This window comes from Phacochoerus africanus, chromosome 15 (assembly GCF_016906955.1).
Source record: "Phacochoerus africanus isolate WHEZ1 chromosome 15, ROS_Pafr_v1, whole genome shotgun sequence".
NCBI classification, from domain to species: Eukaryota; Metazoa; Chordata; class Mammalia; order Artiodactyla; family Suidae; genus Phacochoerus; species Phacochoerus africanus.
Window position 1 is genome coordinate 126,812,861 of NC_062558.1, and position 19,257 is coordinate 126,832,117.

Sequence of the window (19,257 nt, forward strand, 5' to 3'; positions counted from 1 at the left end):
ATATACTAAATAGAATTCCCAAAATGAACAGAGAGCAGTATAAGATTGTAAAGAATTAGGCTGGACCCACCGAGGAAGGGGCGGTTTCCTGAGCACGAAACTTGGGTAAGCCCACTGGGCCCCCAGCTGACAAGGGCCCTTGGCTTGGCTTAATGCGCTGCTGTTACTATTTTGCAATTCTTAATAATTGATGAACAAAGGATCCTGCATTTTCACTTTGTGTTGGGCCCCACAAATTGTAAAACTGGACCTTGATCAAAGTGATACTTAAGAGATAAAAGAACAGACTATCTTGTCCTCCCCAAACGCTTGCCCTCTCCCCACTGGCAAGTTTTCACTCAGCTTTCCACAGGGCCTCAAAGCCCACCAGGTGGTGAGTCATTTTGCAAGAGGAGAACTCTAGGAATGTTAAATGGCTGTTAGTTATTCACAGCTTAGAGAGACGTTATTTACTCATTCACTCACCCCCCTCTTTCTTTCCTTAACCTTGAGCTAAGTTCAAAAGCCTAGGTCAGCTTTTCCCAAAGTGTGTTCTTCAGAATATGGATCCTCGGGAAAGGCACTGGGGAAGAAAAGCTGTGTCATCAAATAAATTTAGACCGATCTACCTCCTCTGGGAGATTAGGTATACATTAGCATATGAAAAACTCCGAAAAGTCTTGCACTAAAATGAACTGTTGACCTTTGTATTCCTTTTCCTAGGGTGCCACAAATTGGGTGGATTAAATAAGAAATGTATTGTTGCATCATTCCAGACTCTGGATGTCCAAGGTCAAGTTGCCAGTAGGGTTGGTTCTTTCTGAGGGCTGTGGAGGAGAATCCATTCCATGCCTGTGTCCATCTTCTAAGGGTCCCGATGCCAGACTCTTGGGCACTCTTTGACTTGTAGATATATCGCTCCAATCTCTGCCTTCAGGTTCAGGTTCTTCTCATGTGTGTTTGTCACTGTGTCCAAGATTTCCCTGTTTATAGGGACACTAATCATATTGGATTGGGACTCCCCCTAAGAACTTCAACTTGACTACCTCTATAAAGACCCTATTTCCAAATAAGGTCACATTCTGAAGTACTAGGGGTTATGACTTCAACATATAAATTTGGGGTAGTGGGAGTTCCTGTTGTGGTGCAGCTGAAACTAATCTAAAAAATCCATGAGGATGAGAGTTTGATCCCTGGCCCCGCTCAGTGGGTTGGGGATCCGGTGTTGCTGTGAGCTGTGGTGTAGGTCGCAGACATGGCTCAGATCCTGCATTGTTGTGGCTGTGAGGTAGGCTGGCAGTTGTAGCTCCAATTCAACCCCTAGCCTGGGAACTTCCATGTACCATAGGTGTGGCCTTAAAAAGCAAAATAATTTTTAAAAAAATGGGGGGCAGGGGTCTCAATTCAACCGATAACAAACTTTATCATCATTTCCCAACATATTTAACTATCTGAAGGCCTAACTCCCACTAATGTCCCATGGAACCAGTGTTTCCCAGCATAGATCAAGAAATGAAAAGAGGGGAGTTCCTGTCGTGGCACAGTGGTTAACGAATCCAACTAGGAACCATGAGGTTGCGGGTTCAGTCCCTGCCCTTGCTCAGTGGGTTAACGATCCGGCATTGCCGTGGGCTGTGGCGTAGGTTGCAGACACGGCTCGGATCCCGCGTTGCTGTGGCTCTGGTGTAGGCCGGTGGCTGCAGCTCCGATTCAACCCCTAGCCTGGGAACGTCCATACGCTGCGAGAGCAGCCCAAGAAATACCAAAAAAAAAAGACGAAAAGAAATGAAAAGAGGAAAGCCCGGGTGACTGCATGGCTACAGGGCAGGGTGCCCCGGGCTGGGGGGTGGGGGTGGGGTGGAAGGGGGGGAGGGAGGGTGTGGGGGAGGGTAGAATGGCAGGCCCAACTGTCAAAGGGGATAGGAGCCAGAAACGTCCCTGGATTCTGCACTTGGGGTGAAGCAGATGTGTCAGAGATTCATCTAGGACCTCTCAGGGATTTCTAACTAGGGAAGTGACATTATGAAACATGGCAGTGGAGACTGGAAAGGGAAGAGGCTGGAAGCAGGGAGGTGGGTGATGAAAAAAGAATCCTAAACCAAGGCTTCAGCAGTGGCAAGGAAGAAGGGCTCTACTTAAAAGGTAGTAAAATACAAAAGATACACTCACACATTCATATTCATAAATGTATCTATATAAAATAAATATTTTTTGAATACCTTATATACTCATATATATATTACACATATATGTATGTTATATGTATATGAATGTACATATTTTTCTATGTAGGATCTTGGCAAAAAGATTTCAGAGGAGGTGTTCTTTGCTCTTCTTTACTCTTTGAGTCTTGGCTCTGTCTCGCTGGTGGCCCTCAGGTGAAAAACTCAGAGGGCTGGGCAGGGAGATGTGTCAGGCTGAGAGGATCCTGTTTGCTCCCTATGAGTGGCCATGACTGGACCGTAAATTCTGAGAGGCAGAGGAGGAAACAGGATCCTTGGACCTTCCCCAGCCTCAGCTTGCACCCCTTCCTCTCACTTCCCTAAGCTCCAACCACAGTAACCTTTCTGTTCTCCCGCAGAGCTTTACAACTTGCTGGTGCTTTAGTCTGGCTGTTGATTTGGCCCCTCTTTTGTTTGGCTGAAGATCTTGGCTTAGATGACCCTTCCTCTGGAAAGCCTTCTCTGCTACCCCCTGGCATTTTCTCCTTAGACTTGCAGTCCCTTGTTCAACATTTCTCTTTTCCTCTTGACTCTAAGCTCGGTAAAGCCAAAGCCTGTCTGCCATGTTTTTGCTGTTTCCCCAGCACCTAGCCTGGGCCTGACTCACACAGCCCTCTGAATATGTCAGATGAATGAATGGTTTACTACATAACAAAAAGGCTTGGAAACAATGTAATGATGGAAAAAATAATTTAAAAAAAAATCCAACAGTTGAAGGGCTAGATGATGTGATAGTTTAGAAGTGAGTTTAGAACCCACCCTTACCAAATGACTTTGAAATGTGAAGCCAAAGTCAAATCTAAAAGGGTTTCTATCATTTAATCTTATCCAGAGAAACTTCCCCTTTCTTAGAAAAATAAAAGGTACCAAGATTTATGTTAAAATCTTCACAGACATCAAATTATTTTTATAAAGAAAAAGAAAAAAGAAAAAAGAAAAGAACACTTTAGATGAATGCATGCGAGTAGAAATGGCCAGAAACATGTGGATTGCATTTCCCTTGAACTCTCTGGGGTTTGCAAATCAGAAAGAGCAGTTTGGAATAAAATGCATTTTCTATTTTCCTGAAGTCAGTATATTTGGGAAAACAGTTGTGTCTGAGATGTTCAGGAGACTGAAAATTTGTGTGGGTACTTGTTTAAGTACTGTTATTTCCAGTAGTAACTAAAGCGGCTGATAAGAAAAAGGAAGTGGACATTTAGCATCTGAAAAGAACCAATTGAAAATTTTTTTTTTTCCTTGTAGCTTTCATAGAAGAGAACTCTCCCTCTGCCTCCCCCCTTGACCACAATCAATATTTTTAGGGGATGAAGGCAGAAGGAGGAAAGAGTTTATTCAGGCTTTTGTATGCGACTGGGCTGTGGAAACAGGATGAAGATTTGGCTAAATCTGTCCATTAAGTGCTTTTAAGTGCTTTTAAAACATGTCCTAGAGCAGAATGGAGGGCATAAGAAAGAGAAACTGGGAATTAAGGCTAAATTATTACATTTAAGTGTCTCTATAGTGGAAATGTCAGAAAAAAATAGCAGGAGTGACAAGCAGCTAAAATTTCAGATGCTCCACTTAAATCTTTTGTTGAGCAACCCTAAAAGCAGAAAAGTTGTTTTGGTTAGAAAATGGTCAAATTATATCATTTTCATGGAGTGAGATTTTACTTTTCTTGGTTTCCCCCTGGATGTGCTAGATAAGAATTGAGTTAAAATAGACCAACCTGAATGCTTAGTATGATTATCAGACATTTCAATAATTTACCACATCTTTTGAAATTTACTTTCTGATTTGGATTTTTAGAAGAACACTTTCAACATAAAATCAAAGCTCGATTACATCTAGAAAAAAAATTGTTAATGGAAAGGAGAAAAAAATTTAAAAAGATAGCAAATAAGTTCTGACATAGCAAATTGGTAGTTTTGCATATTAATTAAATAATGTTTAGGTAATATTAATTGATTGATAGTTAAAGATGACAATTGAGATTTGAAACTGTTAAGAGCAATTTCTATTTGTATTTAAAAGGTGGACTGCTAGAGCCCCCTAGCTGTCAGAGAGAATTCTGTCCTCCTGGGTGTAGAGAAATAACCGACCTGCAAAGGCAGTAAATTGTTCACTAAGAAATCTACGGGAAAACAATTGAATAAAAGCATCTGGCACGATCCTCGACTACTGTCTTACCATTTGGGTTGATGGTAATGTCCACACTTCTGTAAGCATTCTGGGACATCCATCCTGGCCTGCCACACCCCCGAACCTCTGAACACATCAGTTATAAAGACACTGCCCCCATCCTTTCCCCTGTTTTGATTGGTTCAAACTACGTAGTTCTCCCAAACCCAGAAGTCTACAGCGAGCCCTATAAAGATGGATGTTTCCATTTTCAGTCAAAGGAGGGTCTATCCTAGGGACCTCAGATCCTCTGGGCCTTGGGATGGATCAGGGGATACCAACTCATGGCCCATGACAAATGAGTTTTGTTTGAGTTGCACAGAGCTTTCAAAAACTTTTTATTTATTTATTTATTTATTTATTTATTTAAATGAGAGTTGCAACTTTTATTTCAGGTTCTCTCTTGGTTTATTTTTTGTATTTTTTTTTTCTTTTTTGCCACACAGGCTGTATGTGGGAATTCCTGGGCCAGGGATTGAACCCACGCGGCACAGCAGCAACCAGCGCCACAGCAGTGAGCACGCAAGAGCCTGAACCCACTACGCCGTCAGAGAACTCCCTTTTTTTTTTTTTCCCAAAAATTTTAAATAACTAGGTGTCTTTTTATAAATTGGGACATTTAGGATGAGAATTCATATGTCCAGCCTTTTCTTGGAAGATCATAGGATCTGATCGTTCTGGGCCTGAGTACCCACAGACAGGAGCAAGGTCATGGTAACCTTCTTTACAGGGACTATGCAAGTTCAGTGCACCACAGTTCCCAGCACTTCCTATTGCGTAGTGTAAGACCACCATGCTGAATGCAATCACATTACCCGTTGGAGGGTATAGGTATTGAAGTCTGCAACTCTTGGTCTAAACCCTGAAGAGATATTGACACTCCTCCTCTCTTCTGGTGATAATAATACAAAGATAATAATAAAACAGCTTCTGGTGATTGAACACTTACTATGAATGAGGCACAATGGCAGGTGTCCTTTATGTGTAATATCTCAAATCAACCACCGAAGACTTGACACTCATACTTTTATAAATAAGGAATATGAGGAGTTCCCGTTGCGGCGCAGTGGTTAACAAATCTGACTAGGAACCATGAGGTTGTGGGTTCGATCCCTGGCCTTGCTCAGTGGGTCGAGGATCCGGCATTGCTGTGAGCTGTGGTGTAGTTTGCAGACGCGGCTCGCATCTCGAGTTGTTGTGGCTCTGGCGTAGGTCGGCGGCTACCACTCCAATTAGACCCCTAGCCTGGGAACCTTCATATGCTTCGGGAAGTGGACCTAGAAAAGGCAGAAAGGCAAAAAGACAAAAAAAAAAAGAATATGAAACTCGTGTTCAGTAAAGTCAGTCAGTCAATACATAACGAGTGCCACTCTGAGCCAAGTATGGCACTAAATGCTGGGGATGTTGAAACTGAACAAGAAAGCCACGGTCCCTGCCCTTAAGGAGCCTTTGGTCAAATCACAAGCATGATCCCAAAGTGAATGTATAGATGGCTATGGAGATAGAAAGCAGGGGGAATTTCATGTGGTCTGGGTCAAGTTCGCAAATGTTTATATCAGTAGTGTCACCCAGAGGCCTTGCAGATTCCCTGTCCCTTCCTCTCAGTTTTCTGATTTAATGGGCCAGAGTGGAAGCCAAGCATCTGTCCTGTCTTTTAAATTGTGGTAAAGTATAGATAACAAAATATTGACCGTTTCAATGTTTGCCATTGTTAAGTATACAGTTTAAAAGCAGTAATACCCTCACATAGTTGTATAACCATTAGTACCATCTCTCTTCGGAACTTTTCTCATCTTCGATCCGAAACTCCACACGATAATTCCCCATTCTCCTTTCCCTCCAGCAGCGAAATGTCTTCAAGTTTCATCCCTGTTGTAGCATGTATCACAATTGCCTTCCTTTTTGAGGCTGAATAATATTCTCGTGTGTGTGCATATATAATACATATACGGTATTGTGTGTTTTCTATATATAATGCATATCATATTTTGTTTATTCATCTGTTGATGGACACTTGCGTTGCTTCCACCTTTTGGCTGTTGGGCCAAATGCTGCTATGAACATGGCTGTATGAGTATCTGTTTGATATTTGTAGGAATCTGCATTTGGATTAATAACTCAACTGAATCTGATACAGATGGGTCGTGAGCCAGACTTTGATAAAGGCTGGGCTAGGCGATAGGGAAAGCCTCTCGGAGAAACGGACATTCAAGAGTTTCAGACAAAAGGAGGTAGGGACAGGGACCCCGGACACTTGAAAATGAGGCGCTGAACTTCACCTGAGGTACAGAGATGCTGGTATTGCCACAGGAAAATTCATCAGCCCTGAGGACTGTAAATCAGTGTCATAACTTAGTTTGGTACCTAAAGCAAGAGTCTTAGTCAATCAATCATTCCTTTAACAAATATGTGTTAAGTGCCTTGTGAATGCCAGGCACTTTGCTGAGTACAAGAAATATCATGTGCTCTTGTATCCATTCACTTAGAAGGAGCCAGGCGCCATGCTAGATGCTGGAAAACTATAGGAAATTGTGCTGTGTATAATTTTGTTAATTGGTTCATGAAATTCACATATATCACTTCTCACTATTAATTATTCCCCTCCATGCGGATCCGTGGGAATGTCAAAGGAGTCTTTAATACTTAAATACCCATCTGCAGGAACTTAACCTGAGGACATTCATATTTTTTTTCCTTAGGCCTGAAGGAATTACCACTGCAATGATTTCTATGTTTTTGAGGCATTCTTTATATCAATCGTTAATCCATCCCTTTGTTACTGATGAAATATTGACATTGATCTCTTGGTTTCCTCATTTGAGTACAACTCTCATATTCACCCGGGCTCACCAACTCTCTATGAGGTTATCTTGACACATTGAAAGCTGTGGTTCTTTGAGAGGGAAAATAGAGGAAGTCTTTCATGGCTAAGTTACTTTTAAAAGACCTGATATTATTAAAAATGCCTGGTGGGACATTATTTTTTAAATGTTTGTGTCTGAGACAAAGGTTTTAGACTGAAGGAAACTCAAGGAAATTCAGGAGAATGCTTTTCTGAATACTTAAATCATTTAAGTTGGATGATATTTATTACAATCTACTTTGTATTATAGGTTCCTGGGTGTATTTAGTATTTTACTTTATCAGGTTACAAGTTTCTTTTCTTTTTTCTTTGTTTGTCTTTTTAGGGCCACACCTGTGGCATATGGAGGTTCCCAGGCTAGGGGTCAAAGCGGAGCCACAGCTGCCAGCCTACACCACACCCATAGCAATGCAGGATCCAAGCTGCATCTGCGACTTACACCACAGCTCACAGCACCTCTGGACCTTTAACCCACTTAGCGAGGCCAGGGATTGAACCTGCGTCCTTGTGGTTCATTACTGCTGAGCCACAATGGGAACTCCTGCAAGTTTCTTAAAGGTAGGAACTATTTCTTAATCTTCTTTGAATACCTCTCAACAATAGCACTGAGTAACTCACAACACTGAAAATCTCACAGTATATTGTGTGTTGGACACTTCCTTAATGTAATGAGATCCAATAAAATTCAGTGAACAAAGAAATAAATGAACATGATTCACAGAATAGCAATTTGGAAAGAAGCAAAATGGGTTAAAATTAGCATATTTATGTGTCAGAGAAGGTAGGCAGCAAAAAATTATGAAAACAAAAATGCTGCAAATGAAACCTTTACTTTTTATTTTTAAGGAAAGCAGGACTGTAAAAAGTTTGTGGCTTATCCTTCAAAAAGTATCCTTCTCAGAAGTGGGAATACTCCTGTCTGGAAGGACAAACCAGATCATTCATTACCAGACTAGGAGGAATTCAGGACCTCATACTGTCTGGAAGAAAGGCGCAGTTCAGAGTGAGTTACAGAATACAAGGGGACAGATATATTTTATAGTCTGTGCCTCGAGCAGTCCAGGGACTCAGACTGACACGTGATCTGTGCTTTAGGCAGGGAAAGGGTAAACAGAGAGAAAGGGGAAAGGGGAGGTCAAGACCCCCAGAGGGAAAGGGAAGAGAGGAAGTTTAACTTGAAGTTTGAAAGGCTCTTTCCTCTCTATTACAGGGAGAGAGAGAGAGAGAGAGAATTAAATAAAGCAGTCATGGAGTTCCCTGGTGGCTCAGAGGGTTAAAGATCCATTGTTGTCACTGCCGTGGCTCTGGTTACTGCCATGGTGTGGGTTTGACCCCTGTCCTGGGAACTTCTGCAGGCTGTGGGCATGCATGGCCCACTGAAGCAGTCATATACAGTAGAATATTACTCAGCCTTTTAAAAAGGAATAGATTCTGTAATTTGCGACCAAATGGATGGACCTGGAAGACATTTTTGTGAAGTGAAGCACACCAGGTGCAGAAAGACAAATGGTACATGATCTCACTTATATGTGGAATCTAAAAAAGCCAAATTCATAGAAGCAAAGAGTAAAATGGTGGTTACCAGGGACTGGAGGGTGGGCAAGATGGGGAGATGTTGGTCAAATGGCATAAAGTTTCAGTTATGCAGGATGAGTGGATTTCCTGTCATGGCACAGCAGAAATGAACCCGACTAGGAACAATGAGGTTGCAGGTTCGACCCCTGGCCTCGCTCAGTGGGTTAAGATCTGGCATGGGTGTGGCTGTGGCTTAGGCTGGCAGCTGGAGCTCTGTTTAGACCCCCTAGCCTGGGAACCTCCATGTGCCACAGGGGCGGCCCTAAAAAACAAAAACAAAACAAACAAAGAAGATGAGCCAGTTCTGGAGATCTAACATACAACTTGGTGGCTACAGCTAATGATACTGTATTGTACACTTGAAATTTGCTAAGTATAGAACTTGAATGGTTTTACCAAGAAAAACTACAAGTGAGTCAAACAAAGATTGAGCAACACGATATTGTTTTAAGTGACTGAAACATCTTCTTCTAAAAGAATCGTTTCTAAAAAATATTTTCATATTTAGTCATTATCAGGGGGAAACTTTTTGAAATCAAAATTGCTTATGTTGAAGTTCACACGTTCCTGCTTATCTACCACCCACTATTTCTGAGAGTTAATCATGTCCCAGTTGCTGCCGCACTGGTTTTAACGGGAGTTCAAGAAAAATCTCAAATCTGTTTATTTCTATAGATTCTTGGCAACTGACTTCCTAAGCATTTTAAGGAAGTGCTGGTGATTCCTAGGTGGTTTTTTCCCCCCCACATTTAGCCAGAATATTGACTTTTAGGTAAATTTCATTTGAAGATAAATTCGTTGTGAACTAGGGGAGGCTGAATTAGCACACAGTGGAAGGATCTAAGTTAATCAAGAAGACTTGGAAGGACAGAGGGAAGAGTTTGCAGATGCCTCCAGTTCTCTCCAAATGCACAAACGCAAAGGTCGTGCTGGCTGACACACTGTAACTTAAACCACAGTGTTTCCGGAGAGAATAATGCTTATGCATTTTTAAATCCCGTGGTCTCAAGGGGCTAACTGAGGGAGCCTAGGCAGAAGGGGTTCACGGTGAATGTCAGCAAATCAAAATCAAGTGTTTAGGCTTCCATTCAGCTTGTTCCGGGCTGTATCTTACAGATCTGGGAATAAGGCCGGAAACACACCCGTCTGACACCATCTCATCTATCATTCCTGAGAACTTCACAGGCGCTGCTAAAAAAGTGAAGGGTTTTGGAATCTTAGACATTAGCAGCATAGGGAAATGCTCACGTGGAGGAAGTGCTTACAGTAGGACCTAGCGTCCAAAAGGAGGTACAATCCCAGCCTCCAGGACACTGCTCTGAAAAACATCGACACTAGGGCAGGCACCTCTTTTTAGTCATACCTTTCCGTCATCTCTCAATCCCTCACACGTAGAGGAAGCTTCGTCAATGTTTGTGGAAGGTAGCGAAATGAATGCAATGAACATGCAGATAATCGTATAGCATATAATTAAGAAGAGCTTTCTAATTCATAAAGCAAGCAGTTGCCCATGTGAAGTGATTACCTGCCATAACAATCGCTAATTACTCAGCCTTTTGGATTAACTCAGTGTTGCCCACCATCTATTGTTATTATTAGGTTGAACCATATGAAATCACCAATACTTGATGATTTTTTTTTTTTGATTCCCCAAGTGGCTTTTCTTTTCTTTTTTCTTTTTTTTTTTTTTTGGCTTTTAGGGCCGCACCCATGGGCCTATGGAAATTTCCAGGCTAGGGGTCTAATCAGAGCTACAGCTGCTGGCCTATGCTACAGCCACACCCACGCCAGATCCTTAACCCACTGAGCAAGGCCAGGGATCGAACATGCAACCTCATGGTTCCTATTAGGATTTGTTTCCCCTACGCCATGATGGGAACTCCCCAAGTGACATTTTAATATGGTTCAATCTATTCTAATTAACACAGTAATAGTAGCACTAGTATTAATAGTAGTACTAGTAGTAGCAGTAGTAGCATGTTGAAATGTGTAAGATTGTTATTTTTACAGGTCAAACACTGTTGACTACAGATAACCTCAAGTAGTCAACTCTAGCAATGAGTATGCAGTCATTTGTCATTAAATAGCAATAACAGTTCCTACCACCTCTTGAGGATTTACCAGGTCCACACATTTTGCTAAGTAGTTTATATACATTATTTCATGTACTCTTATGAGGTAGGTTCTAATATTTTCCCTCAAATTATGAAAACACTCCAGGAAATAGTAAGATACTAAGCCGTTTGTCACTTTCCCCTCCTGAGGTCAGCTTATCATTGGCCCTAGTGGCATGTTTTCAGGAATATAAGGATTGAAAGTTGAAGCCACAACCTTATAGGGAAAAAAAACTTCGGTGAGGCAGGAGTTTGGGTCCAGGTTTCAATTCTAGGTGACAGTTTGTAGAAAACACTTGAATTTCATACATTGGTTCCCAATTGGTCTTGAGGTCACAGCTATGCCCTAGAAAAGGTAGTGTGTCCACTAGCGGGTGAAAAGACACACACACACACACACACACACACACACAAACGAGATTTACGGATGGTGTGCTAAAAGCTTCTAGGGGACCCTGTGTCTCATTGTGCCAGGAAAGTACTGAGTTATGCCTGCTGTCCCTATATGACTATTAGAAGTCCCCCACATCCCCTTCAATAGCAGAGCTAGAAGAAGAGGAATGAGGCAAGTGAGCTATTTGTGTAGGGTGCAAAATTTAAGGGATGCCAGAAAACTCAGTAATTAAGATAAATCCTATTTTAAGGCAATTTTTTAAATCTTAAAAATGCAAGAAAAAAATCCATGACTAACAAAATACCAAAAATTTAAATAAAAGAAGGATCATTATTACCGATTTTCCCTTTTGCCTCAGGCTCCCATCTGGCTCCACATGGCACTGCTCAAAAGCATCCCACTTTGAACAATAAATTATACGGTTCCCTAATTTAAAGTACTTCATAAAATAACAGCTAATGCTTACACAGCGATTTCACCATGCCAAGTACTATTCTAAGTGTTCTACATATATTAACTACGTGGCAAATACTGTTATTACCCCATTTACAGCTGAGGACACTGAGGCTTGGAAAGGTTAAGTGGTTTGCTTAAAGTCACATAACTTGGAGGTAGTGGGGTCAAGTTTGGAATCCAGACAGTCTGTCTCCAAGTCCATCACCAGGACCCCATCCATGGCTCTGAGAAAGAGCCTAACAAATGTCACTACTCTGAATGTTACTATAAATAATGAAGAACGAGAGGACCGCCTGGGGAAGGGAGGAGGGAGGACAGGGAGACAAGTTTTACCTCCTTCTCCGTCTGGACTCAGTATAGCCCAGAATACAGCTGTTCACCGGCTGCAATTTAACCTTTCTTAGCCTCCACTTCCTGTCAAATGAGAAAATTGGACCGGTTGATCTCCACGGTCTCTTTCATCTCCAAATAACAGCCTTTTCTTCTATGAATCCTCATTGGTATATAGCATCTCTCTGGCACCCGCCCATCTCCCAAAGCACTCCCCCCCCCCATCTATTTTCAGTTTCCTTTGGGCTCACCCCAGACCTCCCTCCATATGGTTTTTCCTCCGTGATCTAATCCCTTCTCACGGTGTCAGCTCTCACCTCTCGGTGGCTGACTCCCAAGTCCTTATCTTAGCTCCATCCTCTCTCCTAACCACATTTCCAGCTGTCGGCAAGACCCTTCTCCTCAGCCTCACACCGGAAACGTGAAGTCAACATGTCCAGAATCAAATTCATCACTTCTAACCACCGTCTCCTTGCCCAGGCTCAACCCTCCCTTCGCCTCTTGCATCCTGCACTCAGGCAATGGCTGAGATCTGACATTCTACCCTCTGCCATGTTTCCTTTATTGCTCCCCTTCTTTTCACTCCAACGACCATCAGCTCCTCCCTGCCTTCATCCTGGAACATCTCCCTGCAGTCGCCCCAGTTTTCAGGAACAACATGAGTGGAGCTAGGATGAGCCTTCCTAGCCTCTAAGAGCATCGTGGCTCTCCTACCCAAGAACATTTAGTGGCCTCTGTGCATCTGCCGAGGAAAGTTCAAACTCTGTTTTTGTTGTTTAAGAATGGCCCTGACACAGTGTGTCCCCAATCTGCTTTTCTAGGCTTATCTTCCACTTCTCTACTCTATATTTTGTATGCCATGTATTCTGGATAATGTTTCGTGACGATACCATGCATTTTTCCTGCCTTTTCTCGTGGATTACCTTTGCTTAGTGTTCTTCCCACCATCTCTCTTTACTCACCTTTCAAGATTCAACTCAAATGCCCCGTCCTTTATCGTCTTCTCAATTTCCCCATGGCAGAGACAGTCTTTCACCCTTGAAAATATTTATAGCACCTTTTCTATACATCTCTGCAGCACATACCCCCTTCTACATTACCTTATAGTTCTATACATTTACTTTTATCACATCATGTTAGCAACTTCTTAGCTGCTAAGGTCAAGTCTTTCATCTCCCCCACCTGCATCCCCTCCACCGTCACTATCACATCATCCCACCGGGGGTGCTTGATAAAATGTAAGCACTAAATGGCTAAAACAAATTAACTGACATATACTTTTCAGTGAGTGAAAGAACAGAATCCAGATGATCACGCTCTCTCCCAGAGGGTAGTTTTCCTGTCTGAAGAGTGTCTCTCTCTTGCTGGCCACTATCCTTTAGGGACAAGCTTGCCTGCCCAGCAACAGACATCCTGTATCACTCTTAACAGCTCGAGAGCATCTCATACCTAGTGAGGAGTCTGAAATCTTCTTCTTTGCAAAGATGCACCCAGGATTCTTGGGTGGGAGCTCTGTGACTTTTCTTCCCAAGCGTGCTGAACTCAGGTGTTCCTTGTAAGAATCGTGACTCAGAGATTTCCAAACCCAAAACTATCCTTGTGTGTTTGTGTGGTGGGTAGTATATTTTGGCAGAGTAGAGTAAGATTTTGAGATTGGCTGCTCTTATGATTATCAACTGAAAACACTGAGGACACTTAGAAATGGCTTAAGATAACTTTCCACACTGCATTATATTTGGACTTAAGATCAAACACAAGAAATGAGTGAAGAAGAGATAATCGCAAAAGGTCATTCGTTCTCAACCTAACAGCTAAAAGACAACTTTTAAAAAAAATGTATTATTTCTTGTTTGAGTTTGTCCTTGAACTAACAACTGATTATGGAATTTTAATTTAATATTACAGCATATGTTGTCTTTCTGAATTTAATGTCTTGACTCCAAAATGTTTTCAAGTTCTGCAGAAGAACATTCTCACCAAAATAAGGTCATCAGTGGTAGGATTTATAATAAATTTACAATTTCTGAAAAAATGGAATCAATATATACAATTAATATTGCAAATAAACGTCAAAATGATATACTTCCCACCATATAAATGAACCCTGTTTCACACATAAATGTGCTCTATGGCAATGGTTCAAAATCTTTTTTCTTCAACAGTAAGCAGATTGAATGAAATAAAAAAATGGTGTGCCAGGACTTAAAGGTACAAATGGTACAAATTTCAAATTATTGATTGCTGACTGCGCTTACAGACATCAAACAATACTTTTTCAGGCAGCTGTAATAGTCCACTTCAATGGAAACATGATATATTATAGGAAAATTGAAAATGTGAGGACAATTTGACTGGTGTGGTCATTTTAAATTATTAAGGTTTGGGGTTTTGTTTTGTTTCTAGGTTATAGAAAAGCAGTGCAAACTAAGAGGAATCTCATTAACATCAAACCTTTCTTATCGAACACCTGGATAATAGTCTGAAAAGTACCAAGATGTTCAGTTAGACTATAAACTCACTTTATGTTAGAAGCAGTTGACAGTTGGGCAGAATCTACAGGTCATGACATCTTTTCATGGAAACCTTAGTAGGTCAAAGCCATTACTCTTGAGGGACCCAGAATGTATTAATATAGGCAAGAGATTTTTATCAGGAGCTAACTTCTGATGTACAGATAAAACAGGCACTCTAATAGCATCTGAGTCTGAACACTCTCAGTGTGATTGCTTCTTTAAAATCGCCTTTAGGTAACATCTTCTCAAAAGTAACAGTCAAGTACAGCCTTAAAAGGAAGTCAATGGCCCTGCCTCACCGCTCTCACAGTGCTCCTCCCATAACCTGGAAATGGAAAACAGATTTATGTATTAGAAAAAAAACCTATTGCTCAGAACTCTTTCCGTTGCAAATGACAGAAACCAAACTCCACCTAGCTTAGGCCAAAAAGATAATTTATAGCTATATGTTATTGGAGAGTTCAAGTAAGGCTGGATCCAGGGGTTCGGATAATGTCATCAGGAAAGTGTCTGTTTCTCTCCATCTCTCAGCTGTGCTTCCTCTGTAATGGACTCAGCCCCCAACAGGTTGGAACCACATGGAAGGAAGGCCCCTGACAGTCAAGGCTGCTGAGAGCTAATGAGGCCTGGAGGGTGGTTTTTTTGTTTGTTTGTTTGTTTGTTTTCAGGTGCTCCCTCATGGGTCAACTGTTTTAAAATCCTTGGTTTCGTGTTGATCAGTACACTGAGGCCCAGAGCATTCTTCTGGATCTCTTGCCCTGTCATGTGCACTGTCTTCCCCACTCCACACACACACACACACACACACACACACACACACACACTCACAATTCTATCACTGTTCTACTCAAGGGCTTCTATGAAGATTTCATAAGGTAAGAATCTCTATCTGTCTCTCATTTTTCCTCATTCACTCCCCTGCCCTTTACTCCTCCCAATCTAAATCAGATTTTGAAGCAGGACACCAACTGGTCCTGCTAAAGTCAGCACCCCTCTCAGCCTGGCCAATCGCTGTGCTCGGTGGGACAGAGTATTCTGATGAGCCTAGGGTATGCCCATCCCTATGGGAATCAGAGCACAGCTTAATGGACAGCCCCACCAACTACGTGTGCAACTGGAGTGAGGGAAGGGGTCTCCAAAAGTAAGTGTTCTACCAGCATAAGAAATAGACTCCACCTCAACTACTGAAACCACTGTGAAGAATCTAGATTTGTTGTTTTATATGATTTGCTCCAATTCAGTTTTCTAATTCCATGGAGACTCATAAAACCAGTTGAAATAAATCCAGTATGGATTTCTGTCACTGGCAGGTAAATGAGAAAAGGAAGGCTCGTTTCCATCTCTTGATGTGGCCTGGGACCCATCCTCACCCAAAGTGTGTTGCCCCAAACTTGTATGCATGTACTCTGGCTTCAAAGTGTGCTCAGGCCATGGAGTAAGCTGGTGTTTACTGCAGGAAATGAGGGGAGGTGTTGGCATGGGAAATTTCTTTACCCTTGGAATTTGGCTAAGGAGGCAACATGCCATTTCCGGTGCAAGCAAGCCAGGTCAAATAAAGAGGTACTGAACACTTCTTATGGACCAGGCATTATGGGGACATATTGGTGGATTTTAAAAAAAATTCTCCGCCTTTGGAAAATCCACAGCTTTTAGGGGAACAGAGACAAGCAAATGTGAGAGTGGTGTAACAAAGTGTTACAGGAGGAGTTCCCACTGTGGCTCAGCAGTAACAAACCCAAGTAGTATCCATAAGGATGTGGGTTCGAGCCCCGGCCTCGTTCAGTGGATTAAGGATCTGGTGTTGCTGTGAGCTGCGGTGTAGGTCACAGACATAGCTCAGGACCCATGTGACTGTGGCTGTGGCTGTGGCTGGCAGCTGTGGTTCCAATTCGATCCCTAGCCTGAGAACTTCCACATGCCACAGGTGCGACCCTAAAAAAAATTTAAAAAATACAAAGTGTTACAGGAGCAAAGAGGCAAAGAGGAAGAGGTGATTAATTGTCCTGCAGATGGAGGGAGTGAGCAGGAAACAGGAAAGTGGGGAGAGAGGGATGTCAGTAGAGGCTTCCCAGGGGAGGTGACAGCTGACCTGCTCAATGAGTGGGAGTGTGATAACGCAGAAGGGGGGGGGGGGACATTTTAGGCAGAGGAAACAGTAATAGGAGGGAGAGGGAAGTCAATCCAGCATCCTTTTAATAGTCGCTGGCCAAATTTCCACAGCTAGCACAAGGGGGAGGACTGAAGCAATTACTGAGAAAACTGTCTCAAGACTTCCTTTTCTCCTGGCTGTGGACATTTGGCTATTGCTGCATTTTTGTAAGAGAAAGAGTCTGGATTCCAGAGACCACACAATGTTAAGTGATGGAAAAATTATTTTTTGACAGAACAGAGAAAAACCAGAACACCTGAATTCAACTGGGGAAAACTAGACTTTATAAGAAAGGAAAACGAAAACGTTTTTTCTCTCTGCCTCTCTCTCTCCATTCTTCCTTTTTTTTTTTTCCTTTGGTGAGGTGAGGGTGGGAAGGGAGGGTTTCATTTCAGAGAGCAAATTCCCTGAGCAAAAACCATGTGTCTCTACACAATGTATGTCTTGTGAAAACTTAACTAATAGGAGTAGGAGGGTGGCAATTATTGAAATAATTTTTTTTAAGAATTTACTAACATCAATATCAAAATAAAGTAGAATTCCAGGAGTCGATTCCCAAGTCCTTTCCTCCATTATCCCATCTCCCCAAATGCCTAGGTAACATGTTAACATTCCACACATCCTTTGAAGATTAAGTGGCATTAAATTTTTGCCTTGCAAGGAAAGAGATTATGGATTTATGTGAAAACAAGTCTTTGGCAAAAACATATGCAGAAGTCTGACGATGGAAGACATTCTGGCTGAAAGTCCACAAAATACCCTGCAAATGAACAGAAACCAAATGGACCTCAGTTTGAGTTTTAGCACCACCATTATTTTTTAATTTTTTTTTGTCATTTCTTGGGCCACTCCTGGGGCATATGGAGGTTCCCAGGCTAGGGGGCCAATTGGAGCTGTAGCCACCGGCCTACGCCACAGCAACGCCAGATCTGAGCCTCGTCTGCAACCTACACCACAGCTCACGGCAACGTGGGATCCTTAACCCACTGAGCAAGGCCAGGGATTGAACCCGCAACCTCATGGTTCCTAGTCGGATTCGTTAACCACTGAGCCATGATGGGAACTCCCCAGCACCACCATTGTTAACTGCACAACTTTAGACAAGTTTCTTCACCTCCCTAGACCTCAGTTTTAAAATTGGAATAATGGCAATACCCACAGCGTAGAGTTATTTTGAGTATTAAAAGGCACAACCCATGAAAAAAAAATGTTTTACATAGTGCCTGGCACACAGTATTATCTTGAAATCAACAGAGCAATGAAATTACAGAAAATTGCCCCAGAATTGGGACTAACCACAGAAGCAGACATGACATCAAGATTCTAATCTGGTACCATTTTTTATTTCATCTGTTGGTCCCTTCATTAAGGTGTTATAATGTGATTTGGGAATTGTCATTATGACATTGATCTGTGTTGTGTATCACCAGAAGGCCAAGGAATGACCTTCAGTGCTTTTTACCCTCTTGTTATTTGCAAAGAGGAAAGAGAAGTGCCCTGGACTCCGTTTGCTGAAAATCTTGGCCATTTGGCATCTCATGAGTTTGGTTGCCGAGAGAGGAGGAAGGGGAGTTACTATGATTAATACTGGGCTCCAAAGGCCAGAACACAAAGCCTTTCCCTCCCCCAGTGCAGAACTTCCTCATGTTATCTGAAAAATAACATGTCACTTTATGGGCATTAAGCACCAGAATTTGCTATGTGTAATCTTTGGCTTGAGCTGCATGTTCTCTTTATAAGACAGAAGGAAGCATAAGCCTCTAACTGAAATGTAGTGTGGGTAACAGTGGAGTTGTCTACGGTTCAGAAGTGACTATGAATATTCCCTTTATGTGACATAAGAGTAGGTACATGAGTCAAAGCTGCATGTCTTTACAAGGTGTTTGCCTGTTGGGCTCTTGACTAGGAATTGATTTCTTACAAAGGAGCTGAAATATGAATTTGTGTGAAAACAGCACTCATGGCAAACTTTTCAGTGGGTTGCATTGTACATAGATTTATTTATACCTTTTATACTTCACTGTTTCTCAATATTATAATTCATCTCAATTAATATACAAGGAATAAAGCAAGACTGATTGCAGATATCGAATTGAAAAGAAACTCATAGAAGAGAGTGCTTAGGGCTGTACTCTTCGAGGGCAAATTTCCCATGACTTTATTCACAAACCTGCCACTTAAATTCACTGTTAGCTGGATATGTACACCAAAGGGATGTGTCAACTGTTTGTGATTTATTGAAACATCTGAATAGTTGCAAGATATGGCTCCTTGTGGTCATCCATCATTCTGAATGATGATTAAGCACAAAAGGGAGATACGATTTAGAAAAGTGTAACATGATGTTGGGATAACAGGAATGGGCCACACCGTGGTTTGTATTCTCAATGGAATTTGAGAAAAAAGTATTTAATAAGAAACATTAGGGGTTCCCGTCGTGGCGCAGCGGAAACGTATCCGACTAGGAACCATGAGGTTATGGGTTTGATCCCTGGCCTT